Below are 13631 nucleotides of genomic sequence, written 5' to 3' on the forward strand. Positions count from 1 at the left end.
CCATATTTCAAGTGCTCAGTAGCCTCATGTGGCTTCTGGCTACCCTATTGGACAATGTAGTTAAAGACTATTTCCATCATGCAGAAAGTTCTGTTGGACAGCACTGCTTCAGACAACATTACACAACTGTGATCAGTTACAAAACACACCGATTTTAATGAGGGCAAATGGCTAATTAGATGAACCAACCATAGACAAGGCAGTCGTCGAGGAAAAGAATGGGTTTACTTGACATTTTGGAGGACCATTATGAGCAGAAAGGGCAAACAATTCTCAGAAAATTTAAGAAGCTGCATTAACCCTTTTTAGCCCATGGGAGTAATCTTGTAGTCGATGGTGGTTCCTGCTTCTAGTTACATGTATGGATGGGGCTGGATGAAAGAATATTAATATTAATATTAATCTTCTGCTCGCTCACTCACTCCCTCTCCCCCCCTTCTCTTCTTCCCCCACTCAAATTTCCTTTGTTCAAGTTGTCTTTCCATCAGTTTGCCTCTACTCCCATGCCCTCAGCCCAGACAGGCGGAGGTCAGCCACCAGAGAGCTGGAAAACAAAGCCCACAAATACAAAGCATGTAGTCTAAGAATTGGATCCAAAAAGTTCAGATACACACCTGAGAGAACTTTCCAGCCCCTTAGACTAGATGAAGAAAGCCAGTGCTGAGGAAGACGGAAGAGGAGGTGCTGAGCAGTCAGGAGAACGTGAGCTCAAGCAGGCTGCAAGATTCCCTGGGAACCAGCACCGCCTTGCCAAACTCCAGCGAGCGCCTGGCAGCTGAGCTCAATTTTCCTTTCTGTTGGTGTCTGTTGAGAACTGCCATTCGACAGCAGGTCGTCTTCACACTTCCATCTTCCAAGTGGGAGTGATGCTCACCACTCCGCTCAGCACCACATTCAGTCCCTGCCGAGGAGACGTTCCTCTTTCTTTGGCCCAGGAGGCTGGTAAACCACGCACCCTCTCTGTGGAGAGGGAATGAATAGGCTCCTCAAAGACACCATGGAAGGGCTTCCGTGGTGGCACAGTGGTTGAGAGTCCGCCTGCCGATGCAGAGGACACGGGCTCGTGCCCCGGTCCGGGAGGATCCCACGTGCCGCGGAGCGGCTGCGCCCGTGAGCCATGGCTGCTGAGCCTGCGTGTCCGGAGCCTGAGCTCCGTAACGGGAGAGGCCACAACAGTGAGAGGCCCGCGTACCTCAAAAAAAAAAAAAAAAAAAAAAAAAAAAGACACCGTAGTAACATAAAGGGAGAGTCCCAACACTACTGTGAATTTGTCCTCAACCAACTCAAGGTCTCCCACAGGCATGGAGCAAGAGGAGAACATGTCATCCAGATGACATATACCATAAGGAACCTATGATGTTTTGGGAGGACCTGGGACCTTACGTTGAGTAATGAGCACAGAAAATGGTAGGCCAGCGGTTCCCAATGTTCCAGAAGAGGTTTGCATATTCGGGGGAAAATCAATTTCACCGGGTGATTGTGGGTGGCACCTGGATCTGGACATGTGTCTGAGATGTAAGCCTTGGAAAGAATAGCCATGGAGCTGAGAAGAATGGGAGGTATAGCAGAAAGTATTGGTTGCCACTCCCACTTCTTTCTTGTTGGCAGAGTTCAGAGTTTGTTCAAGGGTTCATGACCTTCATCCCATGTGGTTCAAGGAGGAGCCCTTCCCCAGCCCAAGGTTTTAGGGAAAGGCAGCTCCTGCCCTCCAGAGTGATGTCTGACTCCCAGCTGCTCTGTATGGGGCAGAGCTGATGGCTGTTCGTGTCATTTTCTGTTTACCACATACATTTATAAATCATTGGGTTAAGGCTGCATACAATCTTTTTTTTTTTTTTTTTGACTGCTCCACATCTTAGTTCCCCGACCAGGGATCGAACCCACACCCCCTGCAGTGGAGGCCCGGAGTCTTAACCACTGGACCGCCAGGGAAGTCCCTATATACAAATAGACAGCATCAGGCTGTCCAGCAGGATGTGGTTTCTCACATCAGGTGGCTGTGTTATCCACCTTGCCCTTTGCCCTAGGAGTGCCTGTTATACAACCATTATGAGAGGAATCAATGTACAAAAATGACTCAACAATCTCATGTGTGCAAAATCTCTCTTCACTGGTATTCTTTTTGTAATGTGTGCCTTTTTTTTATAAAGCCACATGAAGGTAAAATTTTTAAATGGTGAAAAACACAGATCTTAAGTGTATAAGGAGTTTCAGTACATGCACGCACGCATGTAACGACCACCCGCAAACAAGATAGAGAACTTGGCCATCACCTCACAAAGTTCCCTCATGGCCCACCCCCATAGGCAACAACCGTCCTGCTTCCTAGTAACATAGATTAGCTTCATCTGTTCTTGAACTTCATTAAATGGAATCCTGTGATATGTATTCTTTGTGTCTGGCTGTTTGGGCTCAGCACAATATTTGGGGGTTTTCTTTGAGACTCTTCCACAGGAGTTCCTTTTTTTTTTGGCTGCATTGGGTCTTTGTTGCTGTGCGCGGGCTTTCTCTAGCTGTGGCGAGCGGGGGCTACTCTTTGTTGTGCTGCACGGGCTTCTCATTGCAGTGGCTTCTCTTGTTGCAGAGCACGTGCTCTAGATGCGTGGGCTTCAGTAGTTGTTGCACATGGGCTCAGTAGTTGTGGCGTGCAGGCTCAGTAGTTGTGGCACACGGGCTTCGTTGCTCCGCGGCATGTGGGATCTTCCCAGACCAGAAATCAAACCCGTGTCCCCTGCATTGGCAGGCAGATTCTTAACAACTGCACCACCAGGGAAGTCCCTCATTCATTTTTAAAATCAACTTTATTAAAGTATGATTTACATAAAATAAAATATCCCCATTTTAAGTGCACAGTCAATGAATTTAGACAAAATTATACACTCAGGTAACCACCCATAATCAGTGCGTTCCACATTTACAACACCCCAAAAAAGTTCCACTGTGCCCCTTCCCAATGCCTAGCCCAAGGCCACCACTGATCTGTTTTCTGTCTACAGATTAGATTTGTCTTACCTAGAGCACCTTATCATTAAAATTATACAGTATGTATTCTTTTTTTTTTTTAACATCTTTATTGGGGTATAATTGCTTTACAATGGTGTGTTAGTTTCTGCTTTATAACAAAGTGAATCAGTTATACATATACATATGTTCCCATATCTCTTCCCTCTTGTGTCTCCCTCCCTCCCACCCTCCCTATCCCACCCCTTCAGGCGGTCACAAAGCACCGAGCCGATATCCCTGTGCCATGCGGCTGCTTCCCACTAGCTATCTACCTTACGTTTGGTAGTGTATATATGTCCATGCCTCTCTCTCGCCCTGTCACAGCTCACCCTTCCGCCTCCCCATATCCTCAAGTCCGTTCTCCAGTACAGTATGTATTCTTATGTCTGGATTCTTTCAGCATGTTTCTGAGATTCATCCATGTTGTTGCTGTATTAGTAGTCCATTCCTTTTTTTTTATTGCTCTGTAATATTCCATCATGTGAATACATCACAATTTGTTTATCCATCCTCTTATTGAAGGACATCTGGGTTATTTCCATTCTGGAGCTATTACAGATAAATATGCTATATACATTCTTGTACAAGTCTTTTCTTGGGGCCATATATTTTCATTTCTCTTAGGTAAATATTAGTGAAATTGCTGGGTCATAGAGAAGGTGCTATGTTCTTTATTGTTTTTAAAACACTTAATTCTAACTCCAGTTCTGCTTCCACTGAATTCGTGAAAGATTGTGTACCAGGTATTACTGGGGATCCCCCTTCCCAGTGTCACACTAGAGTCTTGGAAATGTATGTGGTCACAGAGGCAGAACTGGCAGGTATTAGAATCATTGCCAAGTTTGGAAACTCTGGTCCCCCCACAGGTACCCTAAGGTCACCCTTTCTATTATGTCAGCACCTCCCCAGGGCCCACGGAACAGGGCACAGATCTCCACTCCTACGTTCTGTTGACTACTTTCTCCCTAGTGTCTCTCCATTTGTGGCCTTGCCATCTGTTGCCAAGTGTCCTTGTATATCTCACATTCAAACTCCCTGAGAGATAGGGTCTGTGTGGTCCACTTGGGGATGTTGTCCTGGTTGAGCAGAGCAGTGCCTAGATGCTAGCTACCCACAGCTATGCAAGACTCACAGACTTCTCATCCCTTTCTACTTTAGGAGACTGATTAGCTATCCTCTCTTCTTTCTCTCCTGGACCCCCAAAACCTTCACACATCACCCTCCCCTTCTGGGACACCTGGCAGAGTCTCTTCAGTGCAATTAGGGCTCTCATAAAGGGCAAGGAGAGTGGTTGGCTTCAAATGGCTTTCTTCTTTCTGTCCTGTCTGCAAAAATCCCCGAGGCATGGAAGCCTAAACCGCCTAGCCACCTTCACAGTGTAGGGAGAGAAGGAAATACGAGAGAAAAACACCATAATTATTTCAAGATATTATTTAGCCACCCTTTAGTGCCGGGGAGCGCTTGATCTTCTTTAGGTGTGACTTCCTGAGGTTGTAATTGGAACACCCCCTGTGTTTCAGTCTCCTTATAGGACATACTGCTCTCAAATTTCCTTTACTGGATGTTCTGCCTGTTGGATCTGTGAGTGGTTGTTCAGGCCCATTGGGGTTGCAAGGAACAGAGTCATGTCCAGGTGGCATGGGTTTAGGGAAGTTTATCCTAAGGATAGACTAAGAAGTAGAGGAGCCAGGTACTGCTGCCTGGGAGCTGCTCTGCCCTCCCAGAACCACATCCCCAAGGGTATCACACAGACCCTGTGTCTCTGGGAGTTTGAATATGAGATATACAAGGACACTCAGCAACCAGGCGCAAGGCCACAAGTGGAGAGACACTAAAGAGAAAGCAGTCAACAGAACCCAGGAGTAAGCGGAATCCCAGGGTAAAAGCTGGAACCATAAACAGCACAGGAATGAGTTGATCAAAACCATGTCTAAACAGAAGTAAAGAAGCTGGTTTCCCCACAGGAGCCTGCTTCTCTTCCTAAACAAGAATGGGAAGTTATTCAAACTGAATAAGTCAAAAGTTCAATATGTTCACTGCTTGGCTGCTGTTGTATCTATTGTTCATGTCATCCTAAGCCAACCTCATTAGAACCTGAAACACCACAGAACCTGATGTTGGGAGTCTAGTAACTCCACTGGCTCAGAAAACAGGAAAAGAAAAAGCAAACTTGCAGATATAACACAGCAAGTTGTGGTGCATGCGAGTGCTTTTTAGCTAGCGTGGAACACCATTCTCAGGGCTTCTACACAGGGTGATTAGGCTGGATGAGTGCATGCGTATCTGCTTTATCATTTGTTAATCTTTGAATTTTACGCTCTTTTGTGGTTAATCTTTAAACTGTACCCTCTTAAGATCCTTATATACATTTGTCATTAGAAACATTTTTTTTTTTTTTGCTGCATCGGGTCTTAGTTGCAGCACCTGGGATCTTCATTGATGCATGCGGGATCATTCGTTGTGGCGCATGGGCTTCTCTCTAGTTGTGGTGTGCAGGTTTTCCCTCTCTTGTTGAGGCCTGGGAGCTCAGTAGTTGTGGCACACGGGCTTAGCTGCCCCGCAGCATGTGGGATTTTAGTTCCCTGACCAGGGATCGACCCTGTGTCCCCTGCACCGGAGGGCGGAATTTTTACCACTGGACCACCAGGGAAGTCCCTTTTTTTTTTAAAGTAACAAGTATATAACTTTATTTATTTACTTTAAAATATGTCTTTTTTTTCATTTATTTTTGGCTGTGTTGGGTCTTCGTTGCTGCACGCGGGCTGCGCGCAGGCTTTCTCTAGTTGCGGCGAGCCGGGGCTGCTCTTTGTTGCAGTGCGCGGTCTTCTCATTACGGTGGCTTCTCTTATTGCGGAGCACGGGCTCTAGGCACGCGGGCTTTAGTAGTTGTGGCTCGCAGGCTCAGTAGTTGTGGCGCACGGGCTTAGTTGCTCTTAGGCATGTGGGATCTTACCGGACCATGGCTCGACCCTGTGTCCCCTGCATTGGCAGGCGATTCTAATTTTTTCTTTTTTCTCTTTTTTTTTTTTTTTTTGCGGTACGCGGGCCTCTCACTGTTGTGGCCTCTCCCGTTGCGGAGCACAGGCTCCGGATGCGCAGGCTCAGCGGCAATGGCTCACGGGCCTAGCCGCTCCACGGCATGTGGGATCTTCCCGGAGCGGGGCACGAACCAATGTCCCCTGCATCGGCAGGCGGACTCTCAACCACTGCGCCACCAGGGAAGCCCTTGGCAGGCGATTCTTAACCACTGCGCCACCAGGGAAGTCCCAGGTTTACAACTTTAAAAGAACTCATCTTCCTCCAGTTCTATTGGACCAGCTCCATTTGTTTCTCAGAGAGAGCCCCAGGTGAGTAGAACAGAAATGAGATTCCACCTCTCACATCCAAGGCTATAACGACTGTCCTTTGGAAGCTGGGCGCATCCTGGCCAGGCCAGGCTGGGGCAGGTGCCAGCCTGGACACGCACCACATTGCAGTGCACTGGGCTGTTTGCAGTGCTGTGGGCAGGGCTAAAGGAGACTAACAAGGGGGAGTGCAGTACACTGCAGCCCGAAATAGCCAGGAGTCGCTACCACCCCCAGGCCAAAAAGGTTGTAATAGGAACTGAATCTGAATTCATAATGTGAGTGGCTATGAGGCAGGAAGGACTAAGATGACCCATGAGTAAAGGGAAGTCTAACTGGTTTTGAGCAAAAGCCAAAGTGGTGAGATTGAGAAAAGGCTAATAGAGTCCATGGCCAGGCAGTTCAACTGCAGCAACAAGCAGAGAGGTGCTTTGTTACCCTAACGGAAGAGGATCAACAAACTTCTGCATTTGACGTGAAAACCAGAAAATTCAGTCTTGCAGGTCAAGCTAGGTGCTTCCAGTTCCTGGGCCATATTCCAGTCTCAATGACACCTCTTCAACCATCCCTGGGTCAGGTCTTCTGACTGGGAGCAGTTGGGAGGAATCTCACGATTAATCCCATGACTAGAGATGGATTAAAATGAATACCCAGCAGATTCAACAAGGAATATGTGCCACCAATATGGAAAGAAAAAATTGATACCACTTCACTGAGAAAAATAAAAGAGTTAACGGAAAGATTTTCCTTGATTGAAGTTTAAAAAGATGTCATTTTCTCCCAAATTAATTTATGTTACCACGATTGTAATCAAAATGAGATTTCGAACATTATTTTAAAATTCACCTTAAAGAATACTTGAAAATACCAAATAAATATTTGAAAACAAACAAAGATGAAAAGAAATTAGCTTTATGAGATTTGAAAACATCTTACAAAGCAGTAATAATTATAAGTATGATTGAGGCAGAAAAATCAACAAATATATCAATATCTTAGAATAATTATTCCAGAAAAAGATACAATTCCACATAATAATTGAATGCTTTTTAAAGAAGGCATCCCAAATTATTGGAAAAAATATTTTTCATGATGTTAAAACCTTTGTCGAGGTACATTAATAATTTAAATTCTCTCTTGATACCATATAATTAGGTAAATTCAAGGTTAGCCATTTAAAATAAAGGAACGCATAGCATTGTCAGATCTCCGGGCGTGGGTGTACTTTTTAAACTAAAACCAGTCTGTTACATCTTACACACACACACACACACACACACACACACACACAAACCCACCCAATCAACAGAGTCAATTACAAAATAAACAAAATTTTCAATATATAAAAATACACCAAAGTAAAGAAGAAAACTGAAATACTCTGTTTAAAAAAAAAGACAAAGGATGAATAAGTACACTGAAATCTCTCTAAAAATGAACTCTAAACCCCCAGTTGATAAATGGACAAAGGGTAGGGTCACACAGTTTACAGTTGTAGTTGATTAACAAACATATGAGAAAATAAACTCTCTCTAGTAATCAAAGAAAAAGCCAATTTAAAAATAAAGATTACCATTTTGGTAAATCAAATTAGGTAGTACTTTAAATAAATGAAAGTATTTGGTATCGGCAAGTCTCCCTTGTCCATAGCTTCTCAGTATAATAACCCTCTTGAAAATCATCCAAAACATGGAAAAGCCTTTTGCACAAAAATATCTCTAGCGATAGTATTGGAAACCACCAAAATACCCAATAATAAAAGAATTGTTATGTAAACCGTGACATATGCACTAAGAAAAATATTATAAAATTATCTAATTATGTTTATAAATAGTTCCTTTTTAAATGGAGAATGTATAATTACATTACTCATGAAATTGGATACATACCGTATACAATTATCTTTTTTAAATACATGGGAAATGATTGAAAGGAAACTAATATATATTAAAATGCTTTTTCCAGCTTTGTTGAGATATTATTGACTTATATGTAAGTTTAAGGTGTACAACATGATGATTTGATACACATATATTGCAAAGTGATTATCACAGTAAGGTTAGTTAACACCTTTATCACCTCACATAATTACCATTTTTTTGGTGTGGTGATAACATTTAAGATTTACTCTCTTAACAGTACAACAATACATCAATACATTCAAGTACATAATACAGTACTGTTAATTACAGTCACCGTGCTGTACATTAGATCCCCAGAACTTAGTCATCTTATAGCTGGTAGCTGGTATCCTTTGATCAGCATCTCCCAGTTCCCTCCACCACCACCCTACCCCCAGCCCTTGGCAACTACCTTTCTACTCTCTATTTCTATGAATTCATCTGTTTTAGATTCCACACATAAGTGAGATCATACAGTATTTGTCTTTCTCTGTCTGACTTGCTTCACTTAGCATAATGCCCTCAAGGGCCATTCCTATTGTTGCAAAAGATAGAATTTCCTTCTTTTTTATGGCTGAATAATATTACTCTGTGTATGTGTTTGTGTGTGTGTGACATTTTCTTTATCCTTTCATCCATCAATGGACACTTTGGTGGTTTCCATGTCTTGGCTATTATAAATAATGGTGCAATGAACAGGGGGACGTAGGTATCTCTTTAGGAAAGTAGTTTCATTCCCTTTGGATAAATACACAGAAGTAGGATTGCTGAATCTTACAGTAGTTCTACTTTTAATTTTTTGAGGAACCTCCATACTGTTTTCCATAGTAGCTATACCTATTTACATTTCCACCACCACTACACAAGGGTTCCCTTTTTTCCACTTCCTTGACAATGCTTGTTATCTCTGTCTTTTTGATGATAGCCATTCTAACAGGTCATATCTCATTGTGGTTTTGATCTACATTTCCCAGATGATTAGTAATGTTGAGCATCTTTTCTTGTACCTATTGGCCATTTGCGTGTCTTCTTGGGAGAAATGTCTTTCAAGTCCTTTGCCCAATTTTTAATAGAATTGTTTGAGGTTTTTTGCTACTGAGTTGTATGAGTTCCTTATATTGGTTATTAATATATATATTGGTTATTAATCCCTTCTCAGATAGATGGTTTGCAAATATTTTCTCCCATTCTGTAGGTTGCCATTTCATTTTGCTGATTGTTTCTTTTGCTGTGCAGAAGCTTTTAGCTTGATGTAGTTCCTCTTGTTTATTTTTGCTTTTGTTGCTTCCACTTTTGGTGTCATATCCAAAAAATTGTTGACAAGAACCAATGTCAAGGAGCTTTTTCTCTACGTTTTCTTCTAGGAGTTTTATAGTTTCAGGTCTTACATTTAAGTCTTTAATCCATTTTGAGTTAATTGTGTGAGTGGTGTAAGATAGGGGTCCAATTTCATTCTTTTGCATGTGAATATCCAGTTTTCCCAACACAATTTATTGAAGAAACTATCCTGTCCTCACTGAGTATTTTTGGCTCCCTTGTCAAATATTAGTTGACTGTATATGCATGGGTTTATTTCTGGGCTCTTGATTCTGTTCCATTGGTCTATGTGTCTGTTTTTACGCTGGTACGATACTATTTTGAATACTATGGCTTAGTGATAAAGTTTGAAATAAGGAATGTGATGCCACCAACTTTGTTCTCTCTCAGGATTGCTTTGGCTATTTGGAGTCTTTTGTAGCTCTATATGAGTTTTAGGATTGTTTTTATTTCTATTTCTATGAAAAATACTGTTGGAATTTTGATAGAGATTGCATTAAATCCATAGATGTCTTTGGGTAGTATGGACATTTTAACAATATTAATTCTTCTGATCCATGAACATGGGATATGTTTCCATTTACTTGTGTCTTCTTCAATTTCTTTCATCAATGTCTTAATAGTTTTCAGTGGACAGATCTTTTACCCCCTTGGTTAAATTTATTCCTAAGTATTCTATTGTTTTTGATGCTACTGTAAATGGGGTTGTTTTCTTTTTTTTAGATAGTTTGTTTTTAGTGAATTGAAATACAACTGAATTTTGTATCTTGGTTTTGTATCCTGCAATTTTACTGAATTCCTTCATTAGTTCTAACAGTTTTTTTGTAGAGTCTTTAGGGTTTTCTATGTTTAAGTTCATATCATCTGCAAACAGAGACAGTTTTACTTCTTCCTTTCCAATTTGGATGCATTTTATTTCTTTTTCTTGCCTAGTTGCTCTGGCTAGAACAACCAGTCTCAGTTAGCTAGGCTCTTCCAAATAAGGCAATTGCTTAAGTATGTATAACCAGTCAAATAACTTCCTTGCTTTGCTTCAGCCTCTATTCTATAAAAGCCTTTCCCTTAGAAAGCTCCTAATCACTTCCAGTTTGGTGCTGCCTGATTTGAATCACTGTTTGCTCAAATAAACTCTTGTCAATTTTAACGTGCCTCTGTTTATCTTTTAATGGGAATATGGAATCCACTTCATATTCCTCACTGGGAACTGATCTGAAGTTTGTTTTAGACTTACAGGGTTCCAGGTTTACAGGTGGTCAAGGATATCACTTCCAGGCAGCCTGGGAACAATGGCAAACTTTGGAGATCTCAGAAAAAGAAAGGTACTTGCATGTTAAGAGATAATGCAGATGAAACTGGAGAAGAGCCACCAATCCTTGGTTCCTGGGCTTAGATGAGATGATAAGGGCAATTCAAGGGAGAAAGAAAGCATTAGAATAGCCTTGCCACCTTTTAGAAAATCTCCAGATAGAAGTTAACTCATTGGCATTTGTAGTCTTATAGCTCTAGTTTAGTTGATCATAGAGAACAGAACAGAACATTCACAATTTAAAAGCTCATATCTAGGGACTTCCCTGGTGGCGCAGTGGTTAAGAATCCGCCTGCCAATGCAGGGAACGTGGGTTTGATCCCTGGTCTGGGAAGATCCCACATGCCACGGAGCAACTAAGCCCGTGCGCCACAACTACTGAGCCCACATGCCACAACTACTGAAGCCCTCACACCTAAAACCCATGCTCCACAACAAGAGAAGCCACCACAATGAGAAGCCCGTGCATCGCAACGAAGAGTAGCCCCCACACACCGCAACTAGAGAAAGCCCGCGCACCCAGAGAAGACCCAACGCACCCAAAAGATAAATAAATAAAATAAAATAAAAGCTCATATCTACAAACTACATGAAGAGCTAGTACTGAAATTAAGTCATGGTGAGATTTTGTTTGGAGATTCTTCTCTAGAATAGAAAACATGTTTAAAGAGAAAATATCAGTATGTATACAAATACAAATATTGCTGACAACTATGATTGTGTATGTATCATATAAATTAAGCCTGTACCTAATTTGTACCAAATAAATAATGGGAAATAATTTTCCTCAAATTGAAGAATATGAATCCCCAGAGTCAAATGGTCCATCAGATATCTAGCACAATGAATGAAACCAGATCCATACCGAGTTTCATCACAGAGACATTTCACAGCACCAGAAATAAGAAGATCCCAAAAGCTTCCTGAGAGGAGAAGAATGTAATTTATGAAAGAATTGGAGTCCAACGGGCATCAGACTTCTTTTTGCGGTACGCAGGCCTCTCACTGTTGTGGCCTCTCCCGTTGCGGAGCACAGGCTCTGGACATGCAGGCTCAGCGGCCATGGCTCACGGGCCCAGCCGCTCTGCGGCATGTGGGATCTTCCCGGACCGGGGCACGAGCCCGTGTCCCCTGCATCGGCAGGCGGACTCTCAACCACTGCGCCACCAGGGAAGCCCCATCAGACTTCTTAACAGCACATTGAAGGTAGAAGGTGGAGGAGCAATGACCTTAAAATTCTGAGGGCAATTGATTTCCATCTTAGAATTTAATACCCAGAAAAGAGATGCCACTCTAAATTCAAATAATTTGAGGGGATTTTGAAAAGGGGCTATTACTAAAGAGTGGGAAGGGATGCTGGAGTCCTCAAAGCTTTGCTGTTCCCATCACCAGACCCAAGGATGAAGAGGAGGTGGTGGTTACCAGGATTCAGAAAAAGCAGATCATGTAGAGAGAACTACCTTGAGTGCAGGAATGACTTTCAGTGGAGGGCCACAGCCTGTGGAGGAAGCCCTAATGGAGTGATGAAGGGAATAAATACCCTATCCTCACCCCCTATCCTTCTTAGAGGTTGGCTGAAATCAAAAAGAAACCAGAAGGCAAAGGAGCCAGTTGATATAGTTTCTAACATCAGCCTCCTTGAGGGCACAGACCAGGGTGGAGAAGGGCAGAGAGTGGGTCTGGAGAAGCAAACCAAAACTATCTGGCACACCAGCCAAACCACAAATTAACTGTGAGTATGGAGGAAAAACATTTTCAGAAACACAGAAGCTCTCCTCCCTTGTGCCATGAGCCTCAACGTAATGAGTTAACAAGACAGGGAATACATGGGATCCAACCGAGGGGCTCCAACTAAGAAGCAAGAGGGGGAAACTTCAGGATGACATCTGGCCTCATACCTATAGAGCATCCAGTGTGTGTACAGATTTAGAGGGAAGATGGGAGGCAGGGAAGTAGGGCTCCAAGGAGAAGAAGGGAACTGACAGCTTTTCCTATATGCTGAAGTATTGGGAAGAATTGCTCTAGGCATTTTATTAATCTCTTGGGGTATTTGGGCAAAAAATAGCAATGAATACATTAAAAACTAAGAAAATGGGGGCAAATGATACTTATTAATCCAGTAAAACAAAATTTGTAGAAAGAGTAATCATGAAGAAACCCCCAAAAGACATCTAAAATCCAAAAGATGACCCCCAGGAAAGAATCATTGTTTGAATACTTGTCCCACTCTTGGAACCACAGCCAGTTGGTGTTAAATAAAGAAGCAATGACATCCAGAAGTAAGCAACCTACTCACCAGCAGCACGAGATGGATGCTCAAAGAAAGAAAGCCCTCCAGGAGAACAGCCTGCCCTGGGCAGGTGCATTAGCTAACACCTTTCCTGTCTCCTTCTTCCCCATCGCTATGCCAGGGGGATAAGTGAGAAAGGCAGTGCAAGGGGACTGAGGATGGGTGCTCCCCACCACTGCCAGCCACAAGTTTAGCCTGTGCCGATGGGGAGAAAAGGTCTGAATCAAATCTGAGACAGAATTTTTAAAAGGAACAGAACTGAATCTTAGTAACAGAAAAGGCACTTTTAACAACTAAGCGACTGACATGTTATGGAAATATATCATTAAGGAAGCTTTCTAACCAGAGGGAAAAAGAGAGGCTTGACAAGGAACAGAGGTAACAGTTTTTTAAAAAACCACCCAAAATTTGTTATAATGTTCCGTTTGAGAATCCTTCATCAGACCAGTTACGTAAATTAGAAAAGTATC

Source organism: Delphinapterus leucas, chromosome 2 (genome assembly GCF_059928025.1).
Source record: "Delphinapterus leucas isolate spDelLeu-1000000601 "Yukka" chromosome 2, BTC_Dleu_Yukka2, whole genome shotgun sequence".
Lineage (NCBI taxonomy): Eukaryota > Metazoa > Chordata > Mammalia > Artiodactyla > Monodontidae > Delphinapterus > Delphinapterus leucas.